Genomic DNA, 16,914 nt, shown 5'->3' with positions numbered 1-16,914 from the left:
AGAGTGCAGGAGCTTTGCAACATTCGGCCGTTTCCAGCTGCTGCAGTTTGGACGCAGACCAACTAATGAAGTTTTTCTTTCCAGGCCCAGCATGGCAGAGCGTTGCTGGGCCGCCATCACCACACACATCAACCTTGGAAGCCATTTTTTGTTCAACACTTTGAAAATGTCCTCCGCATTAAGTCAGGACTCTACAACAAGGCGGCTCAACATGAAGATTCTTTGATGATTTGGTAACTTTTGGAAACATGTTTTCAGAAGACAGAACAATTCATCTTCTGAAGTCTGGTTTCTAAACATCGAGTCTGTTTTTCTGCTCCAGAACTTTTAATCCTGTGATTGTTCGGCCCGATGTCAGTGGATCCATGATCTCTTATCAACGTGATGGAAATAGAGCAGCTCGGCCGTCTGCAGCTTCTCCCCAGCATCAGCCTGTCAGATGCTGCTCTCAACGCAGCAAAGCTGAGACAGCAGGTCAGAGTGATGGACTCTAAGTGCTGTGTGTGTGTATGTGTGTCCAAAGTAAACAGTAATTACTTTGCTCCTGCAGCCACACTCCTCGTGTCTGTCAGACTGAAACCGTGCAATCATCCTCCTCTCCTGCGTTCCTCCTCCCACCTCTGCATCGTTTCTCCAACATAATTACCCTTCTTCACTGTTTTCTCTTCCTCCTTTCCGTATTTCCCGCTCCTCATCAGTTCCTTCATCTCTCCAGCATTTTAATCCATGGGAGCGTTGCTAAATCATCCTTTCATCACAGCAGAAGTTTGATTTCCTGCAGCCATAACACGAACACCTTCAGAGTCGCTAGAGCTGCACCGACTACAGTTTTCTGGCCGATAACCGATCTTTAGAAAGGCTGAGCTGCCGATTCCGATTTGGGCCAATACTTTTATTAAATGTTGCTAAATATAGCTGAGTTGGCAACAGTGAGGTGCAGACATGACCTGGTGGCGTTGGTCAGTAAAACCTCTCTCCCAGCAGACCAGAAGAGGACAGTGGCTGATTATTAGATATTTGCTGAGGCAGATAAGATCAGTGGATGAGATCAGTTTCATATAAGTATCGGGCGATTTTCTAAAATTAAGGAAATCAGGAGCAACCCCCCATTGTCACACTGTGTTTATCTAAGGTAAAAAGCATGCATATCTATTTCAGCATTATACCACATTATAAACACAACCTTCTGTAGATTTTATTTGCTTTTTCAACAGACCAAAACTAAGTAGAGCTTAACTATGAAGTTTAAGGAAAACCCAGGTGTGTCCCAAATCAGTCCTAGAGGCCCAGTGCCCAGTATGTTTTAGTTCTGCTCCTGGTTCAACACACCTGAATCAAATGATGAAGATTAGAAGGCCTCTGCAGACGAACAGAACTGAAACATGCAGGATACCAACCCTGGTGGACTAACTCTGGACACCCCTGGGTGAACCCTGTCTGCACAGTGAGAGTCCAACTGGAGACAGAATCCTTCTCCTGATTACACCACACCATAAAACAGCGTTCTGAACCGCAGCGACCTGCTGCGACCCGCCGCGTACCACTCAGTGGAAACGAAGCATCAGTCGATGAGCAGGAGGTCTGATCACATAATGAGCAGAGATCATAAAGCAACATGTCCTCCAGGATCTCTCATTTCCAGAAACATGGACATGTAGTGAAACCACATTCTGCTGAATCCAAAAGCACGACAAGTGAAGGAGAGGGAACGGAATCCACCTTCACACACTCATCCTGTCCCTAATGCTAGTTCGTCTAATGAATGTTATTCTGTCCCAGCTTTTTCACAAAAGCTGGGAAAAAGCTTTTCCAACTCGGCAGAAGATGCACAACTTCTGCCGAGTTGTGCATCTTTTTACTCCTCTTCAGTTCTCCAGAGGAATGTGCTGCTGCTGCATGGTGTGTGAGGTGCAGCCGTCATTCAGAGAGGGGCAGGCGAAGGGAAGAGAGGAGCAAAGGAGGGAGAGTGGAACATACTTCAGTCTGTGCTCCTCTCGGAGGAGGAGAAATGAAGACGTGCAGGGAAAAACACAGACAAGCAGAAGACAGACGGGACAGACGGGGACATGAGGAACAGACACGTGGATGAGAAAGAACAGAACAGACACACTGTTAGAAGTTCACACACAGCTCTGAAAGGAAAGCTGGAACCATGTCACCTCCCTCTGGACTCCAACATCTGCTGCTCATGTGCCTTCGAGCAACTTCCTCATGAGTACTGGGCAGCTCCCAGTAACCCACACAGCCTCAACTGGTCTGTGGCCACAGCATAGCAACAACAGAGAAGGCTTTAAAGTCCCCTCGAGCGGCACTGAATGTGGCCCATTCCCACGGCTCTATATCAGGACACACACGCACCCCCCCACACACACACACCACGGTTGAGTATTTTTAAGCCTGAATGTTGGCTTTTTTGTAAAGTAAAGCTATAAATCAAAACCAAGGAAGAAAGGAGTGTGCAGTGATTTAGGTTGCAAGTTGAGATGTTTCCCTTTGATTCTCACACACACCCTGCAGGATGGCCATTTTCTGAAACCATGACAGGCTTTTTGGTCCGTGCCTTTCAATCCGGTCTCAGTTACACTGAAGCAGGAAGTGGTGCTCTGTTTGATCTGCAGACACGCAGATTCAAATAGTGACGATATGATTTGAATAGTTTGACTTCCTGTTAGTTCTGATTTTAGACTTAGATGGAAGTTATCATATAATCACATAAAAAGGCCAGAAATGATGTCATACCCAGTGTGAGCATGCTCTAGTTCCAAGAAAAGTATATAGGGGAAAATCAGTGAACAGGCTAGCTGCTGTTAGCAACACAGGCTAATGTAATGTACTATAGCAGCTTGTACAGAGCCTTCTATAGTCATTCATAACTTGAAACTTTCCCCATTGTGCCACATTACAACCAGAATGTATTTTATTGGGATTTTATGTCAGACTAAACCTGACAGGCAGTTTAGGGACACCACTACTCCAGTAAATGTAAATAAATTTAAATGGCTGTTGGGGAACATTAACCAACAAACAGCATCACAAAGACTAAAGAGTGCAGCAAACTTGTCAGGGAGAACATTTAAAGCAGAGTTATGTTCCAAAATTATATCACAGCTTTGAACAGAATCTTCAATCCATCATCTGAAAACATCATTATCCCCCACCATAATGTAGCCTCATATATAGAGGAAAAAACCTGGTCAGCATCTGGACGTTTGTGCCGTTTTAATTCTGCTCCATAGACAGTACCTTTGGCAAAATGCTACTTGACATGCAGTCAATTCAGACTGTAGATGTTAGCTTCTGCGGTAGTGCTAAGACGGCTTCCACCGTGTGCATTGAAGCCGAGTAAGGTATATTTGGTGTTTGAACAATTAAAGTAGGCAGGTATAAGTGTTTTCTTATGCTAGTAGAACCCTGGCCCGTTCGGCACTTTACGACCCTCCATGTTGTTGCTGACACTACAAAAACAGTCTAGTAACCTGTTCAATGATTTCCCCTGCTGAACCAGACTCTGTAAACACTCCACACATGGTGCCTGTACTGTGTTGTGGTGTTGCGACAGGTTTATAATTAGCAAAAGGATTCATACTGTGACACCCAGACGCTGCTCTGCTCTGTGGTGTGTGTGTGTGTGCGTGTGTGTGTGTGTGTGGCCTGCCAGGTCCCACAGTGAATCTGTAGTAAAAACCGTTTCATGCACACTGTTCTCCTCGGCTCTGCAGGAAGCAGCTTTTGTAGTCTTTTTTTCATTTTCCCCAGCAGAGAAATGTGAGTGTTGGAGATGACAGAGCATGGCTTTAATTAGAGTGGAGATGATTTCCTGACACACAGTTTCAATCCTGCCCTACTGTTGTAACAATGCAGCAGTGAAGACTGTCTAAGTCACAAAAAAAATATTTGGACTATATAATATGATATCTCAATATATGAAAAATGATGACTGCTGTGCTTTTTTTCTTTTTTTACATTTCTTTCAGTGTAAAGGTGGGGCTTTCTTTCAGAGAGGCTGAATATTATTCTTCTCATCTAAAATAAAACTGGATAATAAAAGAAAACCCATATTGGAGATTTTTCTGTCTGAAAATGCTAAGTCATATATATTAAGCAATATATTATTATTCATATATTTATTCTATATTTCTTTTAACCTGCACCAGTAACACTTGAATATGTGTAAATGTACTAAAGGCACACAAACTGTTTTTCTGTTGCTTTTTTGTGTACGTCGGTAGCCAGGCAAGCAATGACATTTTATTGCCAAATTGACTGTTGTGTCTTTATACAAGGACAGTAAAGTAAGTCTACTGATATTCATATAATCTAAATAATATTACAAAAGTGTCTTATATAAGCCCAACATCATGTCTTCTTGTCTTATGCACTGAGTGTAAATAAACACTTGGAGATTTTATGTTAAAACCCTCCGAACTGAAGCTGCGTTACACAAATATTTGCGTTTTACTCCAAACTGTGAATCCAAATGTGCTTCAATGAATAATAACTCAACTGTTGTGATAACAGAAGTAATTTCAGCAGCAGCAGATCCAGTGGTCTTCATCCTGTAGGCCAGGCTCACATATAACTGCAGAATGTGCAGGTCCTCTCACACAGGAAGAGGGGCGGGGGGCACAGGAAGCTGAGGACGAGTGAGGAGCTGCCTGCTGATCCAGCAACCATTATATCACTTCCCCTGAGACCTGCATCTGGGATTACATCATTTCCTGTTGATTTCCCCGCTCCGTATCGACATCTGCCTCCATCTCTCAATACAAGGAAGGGAGAAAACACACAGTCTGGGATGATTTTATGTTCCACTATGCTGGAGCTCAGCTGACACACACCGAGGGGAAGGATCTCAGAGCACACACACACACACACACACACACCCCAACACACAATATCTGACAAAAATGACACACTGCTGTGTGTTTGTGTGTATTTGCCCCTCAGCCCAAAAAACCCAGCAGATCCCTGAGGTACTCAGCTGCTGCCATGTAATGTGACACTGACACACACGCAGACACACCCAATTCCCCCCCCCCCCCCCCACACACACACATTTACAGACAGAACAAATGAGTTCTATTTTTACTCGTACAGAAACAAACAGGAGGCAGCAGGAAGTTGATACAGCTGAATGGATTTACAGAGAGGTGGGGACGGCGTCCCCACATCCCCACACCTCCCCCCGACAACAGTTTGGTTCTGTTGGGCTGAAGAACCGGGCCCAGCAGGTCAGCAGTGCTGCTGGTGACCAGGCAGAGCTGCATGATGGAGGGAAGCAGGAAACATTAAAGCTGCTCTCACATCCTTTATTGCTCTCTATAAATATGACAGACAACTTAGAATCTGTTACTATGGTAACGTAGGTAGTTGGTTACCAGCAACATGCTGAAAGATGATGCATGTCTCAGGTCCTGCATCAGGCCTCTACTGGATCGGATTCTTACCCACCAGGGCAGCAGCTAGTGGCTATGTAAGCAATATTAGTATATTAATATATTAGTAAAACATCCATTAGGAACATTAGGAATTTGATAGAATGCCTATGAAAGGTTTTCACCCCCTGGATGTTTTACCATTTACTCCTACAAATCAATCATTATTAACAAAATTGGAATTCTTTGACAGAAAAATATACAAAATCCATTAATTAAATACAAATATATAACTTAGAAGTAATTGCATGACAAAAAATGCCTAACAATCTTAATCAGAATTGATTTGTAAAAGCAATAAAAAATGTTAAAACATTTAAAATGTGTACACAACACTCTTCAACTGACAGGTTATACAATGTCAAAAACTATTTCTAGTCTCAATTTTTTTCTCCATTAATTTTCTGCATATCCTGTACAATTCAACTGAAACATGACCAGGGGAAAACTGTAAGAAATACAAAGAGCTGGGTCCATGAGTATGCACACCCTCATACACTAATAATAATAATAATAATTAGGCCTGTCACGATAGCAAATTTTGCTGAGCGATTAATTGTCTCAAAAAATTATTGCGATAAACGATAATATTGTCTGAAGACCTTTTTACACTGATTTAATGGAAATGACGTAATAATGCATGTGATTTCCTGCCAAAGATAGATGCACTTTATTTTCAAAAGAATATTTAACACTGGAGCTGATAAACAAAATAAACAAAACAACCAAAAACAAAATGGATTCTCAGTCTCCATTAACAAAAAATGTACTTGATAAAAACTAAACAACATAAAGCCAAAGTGGAAATAAATACTGCATTCAACCAAAAGAGTGCAGATTATGAAGTCTGTATACTATGTTGCCCTTCAGTAATAATTAGATTTAAATAGAGAAGATGGGCACATCGACTACCTGATGCAATAGTTCACACTACACGCTTTTCTGCTCCTATTTTTCCCCTTATGACAATCTTAGATCGTTGGTCTTTCTAAGATTGTGTGGTGTGTTATGGTAGATCGTCATTGCCGCTCCGATCTAAATCAGGGTTTTTCTCCGACTGGGATCTTAACGCAGCCTGTTGAATGTGACAGGTAGCCAATCAGAAAGCGCGGATTCTCCTCCGTGTTTTCTGAGGGGAAATTACGTCGGGGAATCCCAAACAGCTGACACGGCGCAACCCGAAGTCCAGCCGACGTGGAAACAACATGTTTATTCAACATGCAAAGAATATAGAAATGACAAGAGGAGGAGTTGGAGCGAAATTGCTACTGCAGTTGATAAACCCAGTAACTTTTCAGCTGTTCTTCGTTAACATGACATAAACAGGTTATAATGATTTTCATTCAGTCAGGACTTTACGCTGACACTAGCCACATGCATTGCAGGTAGATTGTAGTAAAGCATTAATTAATGCCTGGTTTTAAAATTAGTTTACTGGACTTGTAGCCATTATTTTGTGCCCATTGTTGGACATCACATGGCAGGACCGAACCCGATCGAACCGTTATACCTAGGATTTCTGTCGGCTAATGTGTGGTCTGTCAGGTTTTAAAAATGGGCCGACAATCGGCTGACAGCTCTAAGATCGTGTGCTGGGCTTTAAACTAAGGAAATGAGGAAGGGAGGGTCATTGGAGAGCACCGGAGTTGAGCCTTTTTTCATTCGGTGTCATCAACAGAAAGAGAAAAAGGCCGGAAGAGACGATAGTGCCGATAATTGAAATGACGTCGATAGTTTTAATTTATCATACGATTAATCGATTTATCGTTTATCGCGACAGGCCTAATAATAATAATGTTAGTATAGTCTGTGATTTAAAAAAAAATACAGAGTGTATAATATGAGTATTATTTTGGTCTAAAATGAGTTTTATTTGGACTTTTCTGTGCTAAATCTGTGTCACTTTATAATGAGCCAATCAGATATTTCTGTCTGATCACCAGACAGGGGAACTGGCCTGATTCCCATCAGTGTTTATTGTGACTGATATTTTGATCAGTCGATCGGTTTTGCTTTGCAGTCAGTGGGCGTTACTTCACCCACCCAGAGACTTTCAGGTGGCCTGATGCAGATTCTGGTCGGACATGGAGGCTTCTCTAGCCGCGTTTCATTTAATCAAAAAACTCCGCCAATTAAAATTACAGAAATAGATTTGCTTGATGGAAACTCAGCAATTTCGAAAAAAAAAAAAAAAAAATTTTAACAATTTTGTAACTAAACTTGGCAATAATTCAGTTAGTTAAATAAAGTTTACAACAAATTAAGCAGACTAAAATCTAAAATTGATTTTGGAGCATTTTAAATCGATTCAGAATTCCCAGGACTACAAATTGCTATTCTCTATAAAATCTATTTTTTTCTGCACCTCTAGTGGATTATTATTTTTCTTTTTATCAAGAGTATCAAGCAATAGCAATGTTTGTTGAAAAACATCTGGACAGATTTGTTAGCCAGGTTAGCAACTAGAAAGAACAGTCTCAGCTCCTGGTGTCAGTGAAACTAAGGTGAAGAGGCCGGTCAGAAAACCGTCAGTCCAGCTGTGAACAACCTGCCAGACACAACTTTCCCTGATGAAGAACAAACAGAGGCACTCCTTCACCAAAGCCCACACCTCCACTCTGTGTGTACCTTCAGAGTGTTTGCTTTTGAATAAACGGCTCTTTCGGTTTGAGGCTAAATTCATTACAGAGAAGAATAATTCCAAACACACAAACATTTCTGGCTGAAAAGGTCACGAGGAAAAATCTCGTGACCTTTGAACCTGCTCCCATTGCACACACCAACACAGTGTGTTTCCGCACCGCTTCATTATTCACTCAGTGACGGCTTCGGGTGTTACAGCTTGTTGTGGCTAGAATGTAGTTGGTGTTACATGCCTCTATATGTAACAGACTGTGACACCCCCCCCCCCCCCCCCCACCCACACACACACACACACAGCTCGTCTCAGCAACAGGATTTGCATCACTCTTTGTTTGAAGATGTTTGCTGCAGTTAGTGAAGTTCAACAAATCAATTAGATGCAGGTTTCAGCGTCCCCAGGTTTGTTTTTGTGTAAGAGATTTTCCTTATTTGTGAACCATTTACTATTAAATTAAAGACATTAAAAAGTGTCCTTATAAGATTAATACATTTTAAAATTATGTAACATTTTAAGATTTTAATTTGTCAGCAAAACTTATACACTAATTAAATAGAATATAAATGTCTACCTGTGTTGTTCTGCCAAATATGATCGAATGTTAAATTGCGGTTGGGGGGTCGGCCCCTAAATCAGTCTAAGGGTTGGAAATGACTCCCGGGCCGCACTTTGGACACCCCTGATGTTAGATGCTAGTTTCAGTGAGCACTGTAAACCATTTCCAGACAATTTCTACATTCTAGCAATGAACAGACTCACTGGGCAGTGAGCAGAATCCACCCATTTCTTTAAGTTTGAGTATCTCTGACCTGTGACTGGCTAGTTGGAAATAGCTAAAATCCATCTTTTTTTCAATCACTGAATGAACCATAACTAAGCACCACCATGCCATGGTGACAACACTTTTCATTGTGGATGTGGCTATAGAGGTGAATAAAACTCTCCGCTGGCAGCCGTCCATATCAGTGAGGTGTTTAACGTGAAGACAGAGGAAGAACATCCAACACATTTGCTATTGTTACCATTTTCCACCATTTCCACTTGACCCCTACAGTTTGTCAAAAGACTTGCTGATTAAATATACAGGAATCACACCGTACCAACCTCCGGTTTACAACACTCGCACTCAGAACAGTATTATTGCTAGCTCCTGGAATCACAGAAACATTTATTTCTTCACAGAACTCAAATAGAAGTCTAAAGAGCAGACCCCCACAAGAGGGGGGATTATCTGCAAAACCTCATGAATGTGGCTCCATATACCTCAGTTAGGATCCGCCTTCTGGGAACCACTTCATAGTTTTCCAACCAACCAGCCAGCAGCTGCCTGCTGACCAGCTTAAAGCTGCTTTCCAGCTGAATTAGTGACATTCACAATGTCAACAATGTAAGAGTTATACTTTTGGTATCCCTCAGCTAAAATAACTGAAGCGTATGACTTGAGCCACATGTCTGCAGTTAATATAAAAAGCAGCCATCGGTATGTGCAACATATGAGACCTGCCAGTCTTCAGAATCTGACTGGACTAACTGGTTCCCAGTCATCCACAGGAAGACCACGGGAATCTGGATGCGATGTTAGGTTTCAAAGATTGGTTCACAGTTAGTCCAAACTTGAACCAAAATGTGTGGAACAGAGACACATCATGGCTGGACAATAAATCAATAACAATATACATCATGATAGACATGTGATCAATACCAATAGGTAATAGAATATTCAATATTTGATATGTAGAATAGGCGCTGAACTCAGATCCAGAACCAAACATCATTCTGGAAGATGTAGGCAGAGGAAAGGCTTCAGCTCAGTGGTGCCCAAAGTGGATCCTGGAGGGCCGGCGTCCTGCATGTTTTAGTTCTCTCCCTGGTTGTAGTAACAACTGTTTCAGCAGGTCAATGTTCTTCTTATGTCTCTAATGAGCCATTATTGGATCCAGGTGTGTTAAACCAGGGAGAGAACTAAAACATGCAGGATGCCGGCCCTCCAGGATCCACTTTGGGCACCACTACTTTAGCTGCTCAAAATCTCACAACCAGCTATGCCAGGTTGGTGGCATCAACTAACTCACTGCTTGGCTACCTAGCAACAACCTGTTGGGCAGTTTCAGGTTTCACCACCGTGCCTCATAACTGCTGAGAAATAAGAAAACGAGAAAACTGTGGATAAAACAGTAAAGGTCAAGCCAACTGTTTGGCAGTATTTTAGATACTTAAATCAGAAATCTAATCAATAATTATTGATATCGATTGAAATGAAATGCTTATATCATTATAAGTTTTTCAGCCATATCATCCAGTCCTTAGGTAAATCATGCAAAAGGAAATGACATCACTCTAACCAAACATGGACACAGAGGTTTGCTTTGTAAAGTCTCAATATGACATGTTCCAAAATCCCAAACTGTAAATACTACAAAACCTGATCAGAACCTGATCACATTTCTGTACAGAGCATCCTCTCTGTATGCTCTATACAGAAATGATGATTAAACCCATCTGTATTATATATCCCATCTTCAACCAGTCTGAAAAAGGAAGTGATCCCAGTTCTCTTGGTTCTGCTTCAGAGAACCAAGAACTGCCTTTCCTCATTGTGTTAATATCTGCTGTCCCCATCAACTCTGCTGATGTTACAACACAAGTCACCTGGTGGATATTCTCTCCTCTGCCGACTACCATTTAGCGTAGGGGTGTCCAAAGTTGGTCCTGAAGGGCCGGCATCCTGCATGTTTTAGTTCTCTCCCTGGTTTAACGCACCTGGATCAAATGATGGCTCATTAGAGGCCTAAGAAAAATACTGACATGCTGAGAAGATTGTTACTATCACCAGGGAGAGAACTAAAACATGCAGGATGCCGACCCTTGAGGACTGACTTTGGGCACCCCTAATTTAGAGGCTCAGCAGCCATTAGAAACAAGGTTCTTCTTCTCTCAGCTGCTCCTCTTATGGTCACATCACAATAGATCATCTGCCTCATGTTTCCACAAGCCCTCTGTATGTCCTGCTTTACCACATCCACAAACCTTCTCTGCAGTCCAACACCCATCTCCCAACATATCCACTGTCCCTGTGCAGGTCAAAATGCCCCAGCTTTGCCTCTCTACACTTTATGTCCAAACTGTTCCCTCTGATGTATTCATTTCTAATCATGCCTATGCTGGAAAGTTCTACAGGAATTCTCTGGATCACCATCTCCAGGTTCTGTTTTTCTTGGTACTGTCACCATCTCTGAACCATACCACACTCATCTCCATCCACTCTGCATGAACTTTGTGCAATTCTGCACTTAATGGTTGACCCTGGGGGAATCAGCTACCTTCAATGCCTCTGCCGCATGCAGCTTCACTGTTCCACCTTTCTCCCTCTGTTTCGCACGTCTACTGTCTCGTTGCTCTCCTCTTCAGAGCATGCCTTCATCTCGGACTCCTCCAGCTGCCTCCTGTTTTCACCAGAGACCTCAAGGTCATCAGCAAATATAGAACATGAGGACTTCTGCAAGACCTTATTTGTCCACTCAACCATCATTTCTGGGATCAAAAAGGGGGTCAGAGTTGATCCCCGAAATAATCCCACCCCCACTCCTACCTACCTCACACCTCAACACCATCTCACTGTGCATGTGGACGTCCTGCATACTTCTGGTTACCCCAAAGTTGTTTTCTTGGCAACTTCACTCTCCTTTACCGTCAACACTCTAAATATCTTTAGTGTTCTTAACCTAACTTCCACAATTTATCTCTGTGTAGTTACTGCAGATGCACCAATCTGACATTAATATCCTTATTAATTAAAATTTGTGACAATATGCCTGATACATAAGGGCAGATCTATTCAGTCTAACTCTATGCTTTGTGCTCTGAGTGAAGTCATGCTTTATTATTTTACATTATGCGTAGAATTCCTAAATGCATTCTGAACCATTTTGTTACAATTTAATTTTACATGTTTGACCAAAGTAGTCAACTTGTTGTTTTTGTCAGTCTCAGTTTCTTTATCATTTATTCTACATTAGCTGTTCTACTCCTAACTGCACTGACTGAACAAATTAAAGTTGGTTTTACAAGTTTGACCAACATGGAAAAACAACAGCTTGTGAAGCTACTGGTGTCTTTAAGTGTGCTGGTGCAGAGTTAGCAAATGCATTTGTAATTCAGTACATTTATGTCTGTGTTTAAAAAATAAAACATTTGAGTAAATTCAGTCAATACTAAACCTCAGATATCAATATTGGTATCGGAAGTGAAAACAGTGGATCAGTCCATCCCTAGTAGTTACATGACCGCTTCACGTCTGTCATGTTCTTAAGAATCAGAACCAGAACTCTCCAAACTGTAGTTATTCTCTCACTCAAGGATTGTGTTAAAAAAAATCTAGCTCATAAGCCTTCATGCCTCCATTTTGATCGGTGTGTTTTTGCTCTTCATCCTCCTCACAGCTCCCCTCACTTCCTGATTTATTCACTTCTCTCCTGTTTTGCTCCCTCATCAGCTGCTCCTCAGGCTACACTATATTCTTTCTATATCTCATACACCGTTAGCCCTGCTCAACTTAAACTGGCTAGGTAGAGTTAGTAAAACTCTGATGAATGTTGTCCTGGATTCTCTGTTGAATTCCTAGAATTGGATCAGAGCAGTGGGGACTGAAACTGGTGCAGGTCCCAGGAGGAAATCCTCAGCCAAGTCTGTTGACGCTTGCATAAAATGCACAACAGTAGCAGCAGTGTGAAATACACTGATCTGTGTGGAGTAATGCTGCTCACCTTTGGTCTGCAAACGGCTCAGCACAGCTCCAGGAGCACCGATTCAGTCACCCTGCAGGCACAGAGCAGAGGAGAGGTTTCAACTCTACAATCAGGTTTCCTTAAGACAGAAGGTGAAATATTCCATATAGGGATGGATGTTTTAGTAGAAAATACAATTGCCATTTTTTTATATGGCTCTGATGCTTAATGCCCTTATTTTATCAATATCCTCAGAACAGAAGTGTAACTTCATTTTCACAGTAAATTTTTGATACATTTTAAATGATTGTTTACTAAAATTGTTCTTCTACATTTCAGCTGTTAAAGTGACATGCCTTCACAGAAACACGCTCCATTCCTAATCCTTAAAGTTTAACATGGTGTTAACCTGTCCTTTGCAGCTTTAGCAGGTTTAACTCTTCTGGGCAGGTGTTTATGACCATGCTCCCTGAAGTACATGTGTGAGGTCAGACACTGATGTTGGACGAGGTACTATGGCTCAGAGCCTCCACTCTATACCAAAGGTGTTCCACTGGGTTGGGCTTGGGACTCCGTGCAGACCATTCAGGTTGCTCTAAGCTAAATCATCAAATCAATCATGTCTTTATAGACCTTTGATCTGTGGAGCTCTGCTGGAATGTCTCCAAACTGATTCCAAAGAATCAAGAGAATAAAATTATCCAAAATGTCTTGGCAAGCTGAAATATAAAGAGCTCATTATCCTGGAACTAAGGAATTTAAAATGAAAACCCCCCCCGATATCATAAAACCCATCCATCCATTTTCTAACACCCTTGTCCCTAGTGGGGTCAGGAGGGGTACTGGTGCCTATCTCCAGCGAACGTTTTGGGTCAGAGGCGGGGTCACCCTGGAGAAGTCGCCAGTCTGTCGCAGGGAAACACAGAAACAGACAGGACAAACAACCACGCACACACACACTCACACCTAAGACAATTTAGAGAAACCAATTAACCTGACAGTCATGTTTTTGGACTGCCGGAGTACCCAGAGGGAAACCACGCATGCACAGGGAGAACATGCAAACTCCATGCAGAAAGACCCCAGGTTGGCAATTGAACCCAGGACCTTCTTGCTGCAAGGCAACAGTGCTACCAACTGCTTGCCAACTGTACAGCCTCATAAAACCCTTCGCACCAAACTGTACATTTGACACAATGCAGTCAAGTTCAACCAAGTGTCATTCTCCTGCCAACCACCAAACCCAGAATCACCCATTTCCTTTCCTCTTTGTTATGATTCTATGATCGGTTGACTGTGGAATGAGAGGAAATTTAACAACAGGATTTATTCCCATCGTGGCACCACCATGGAAATCACTGTGCTGTTAAAAGTGGCTTTGTTAATGTTTTAGAGGCAACATTAGCAGTCAAAGGCCATGACAAGAACGCATGAATTCAATGATTTAGATGAGCAAGTCATTACATTTGGTTACATCACAAAAAATGCCAACAGCAGTGTTTCCATTGACCATATAGCTGCGCAATTTGACATTTCGAAAATAAATTTGCTTAATGGAAACACAACAATTTTGAAAAGAAAAAAGTTTTTGATCAAATGTTTTACCGCTAGGATGAGGTGGTTTGGCCGTATCAAAAATGATTTATTTTTGCAAAACTGCAATGGAAACACTTTCTTCTCCTCACATGAGTCACATGATCATCAACCCGATGTTGCCACTGACACAAACCATGAAAAAGACGACAACAGCATGAAGGAGGAGGATCATGATGCAGCATGTTTTATAATGACTTGTCACAAAGATAAACAGAATCTATAACTCTAACACTGACTTGTTCCCAAGTCCCTGGTTCCCACTGGAACAAGGAAGCGATGAGTTTTTACCATGCGTTTTATCGCCATGTTGAACTCTAAACATTAATAGGAAGCAGTACTTTAGTACTTTAATATTGAAACTTCAAAAGCATGTTGATTGCAGGCCTGGTTTTTTACTGTACACAACCACTCTAACCTTAACCCTGACCAGTTCATTTAAAACCCTTAAATAGAAGCCAGAAGGCTGTAAGAGGCCTAGAGGCTACAACAAGGTGGAGATAAAACAAGAAAATGTTCTAATGAGGTAACAAAAATGTTCAGAGACACACAGCTGTCTCCACACTAAATATACTGTCAGCAGGTGGCACCAGCGTGTGTTCCTTTCATGGTGACCAAGCTGGATGTGTGTGACCTAAAAATAAGTGACAAGCCACAACGTTGTGTTGCCGTAGTTTGCGTCTGGCCCACTGTCCTTTGAAGCTGCTCTGCAGGCTTTCCCCTTCGGCTCTGGTCTTATTTCCTTCTACATCTGTATTCACTTGTTGAGCTGAAGTTCCGCTAAATCACCACTGCTCTCCCTGTCACAGCTTCATCAGCTGTAGGCCTCTCATTGAGGAATTCATACAGAAAGCGGCAAACTGTGTGAGAGATGCTGTAATTATGTTTTCCAGGGTTTTGCAGTGAACATCTCTGCAAAACACATCTGTGTGTGTGCACCATGTTTTTATATCCTTGTGGGGACCTTTTTCTGTCTACAGTGTGCGGTTGTGGGGACCACTGTTCTTTGTGGGCACAAATCCTGGTTCTCACGAGGAGAAAGGTGGGTTAGGGGTCAGGATTAGGACTAAAGTGTGAATTGAGTTTTGGTTAGGGTGTAGTCCCTCCGCAAACTAACCAGGTTGTGCAAACGCATAAAAATATAATCACTTCACATGACAGGGGAGAACACACACACACACACGCACAGCCCTACTCATACTAAGATAAAAATATTAGCAGCTCTCATGTGATTGGTAGCTAAAGGCTGAACTAACAATAACAACATTGTCATAGCAAATGTACCACTCATGAGCACATCAGCAGCCTAGTGTGATTCTCACTGTCGCAGTAAAACTCAATTTTCTTCATCTGTTACCGGGGTTACAGAGAGCAACCGGATCACACAGTGGCAAAAAAAGAGGGTTTCACAATATTGAACCCCACGTCCTACAGAGCACCACTATGTGCTCTCTAGCACAGCACATAGTGGTGCTCTCAAACACATCAAAGTGGGTAGTTGTTGCCCCTGGGAACTGATGGAACTGAAGTCATGTTCAGATATCAGAGCCTGTTTGTGGTTGGGCCTGATGCAGGCAACACCAAAGAGTGGTTTCTGTTGCCCAGCTGTGGTTTCAATTCCAGCATCCTTCCTTAAGCATGGCATTTAACATCAACCTCCATACTGATCTGACTACTGGAGCATGAATTTTTATGAGTTTGTTTATTATTTTTCACTGAAAATAAATGGAGATAAACTCTCACTGACTGTTCATATAGTCAAGTTCAGCTCAGCTCTACAGCAGATCACTGTGGCTTGTAGGTTATTATAACCTTTTGTTTAGTTACCACAACACAATGTCAGATTTCAAAAATGGCAGATAGTCAAACAACCATAAGAAAACTCTGTCATTTGATTAGGGTGTATTAAGCCAGGAACGCATTTAATAGTTGCAGGACACTGACTGCCCAGAGGTTTGACCCCTGACCTCCAGGGAACCATGCCGGTTCAACTGCCACACAACAGATTCAGTTTCTATAGCAACGCAAACCCCACAAAGCCAGTTCATGGTGGTGGACACTGCTGGACTGATGTGGCAATGTCAAAGTCTCCCTTCAAAAATAAATACAATGTGTCAGGATAATACTTCCTCATCCTGATGTTGAAATTGATTACTTGACAGGAAAGTATGTGGAGGAATTGGTCAATACTGTGGTTGACCATGATCTGGTGATGTAATTCTTTGATTCAAATGTAGTAAGACTTTTCTACTACAGATATTCCTTTAAAGTTAAATGTTGATGCAGCAACTAACTGATGGGTTGATTTTACTAATATTCAGAATTCCAAGGAATTCTCTGTAAGAATATGAATAGAATTTCAAGAATGTTGGTGTCTATCTGAGTTTATCACTACATTAAAGGTCAATTTTTAATACAATTTGTGTGACATATTCTAAATAGTTAATGTCAAGTTTTTCCCACATCTTTATATTTTCAGTAGATAACAGTCTAGAGACGTCCTTAATAGTGTCGCTATCCC

At 41.8% G+C, this 16,914-nt stretch overlaps 1 protein-coding gene across 3 annotated transcripts in view; it reads right to left on the bottom strand.

The window, feature by feature from the left end:
• The window catches only part of raph1a (Ras association (RalGDS/AF-6) and pleckstrin homology domains 1a), a 70,457-nt gene that overhangs the window by 31,775 nt on the left and 21,768 nt on the right, over positions 1-16,914 (bottom strand). For all 3 annotated transcript variants that reach the window (XM_028023697.1, XM_028023699.1, XM_028023698.1), the window contains exon 2: positions 12,840-12,891. The gene's annotated coding sequence lies outside the window, so the exon portion shown is untranslated. The remainder of the gene's footprint in view (positions 1-12,839; positions 12,892-16,914) is intronic.

This window comes from Xiphophorus couchianus, chromosome 7 (genome assembly GCF_001444195.1).
Source record: "Xiphophorus couchianus chromosome 7, X_couchianus-1.0, whole genome shotgun sequence".
Classification (NCBI taxonomy): Eukaryota; Metazoa; Chordata; class Actinopteri; order Cyprinodontiformes; family Poeciliidae; genus Xiphophorus; species Xiphophorus couchianus.
This window is presented reverse-complemented; position numbering and strand designations above follow the sequence as displayed.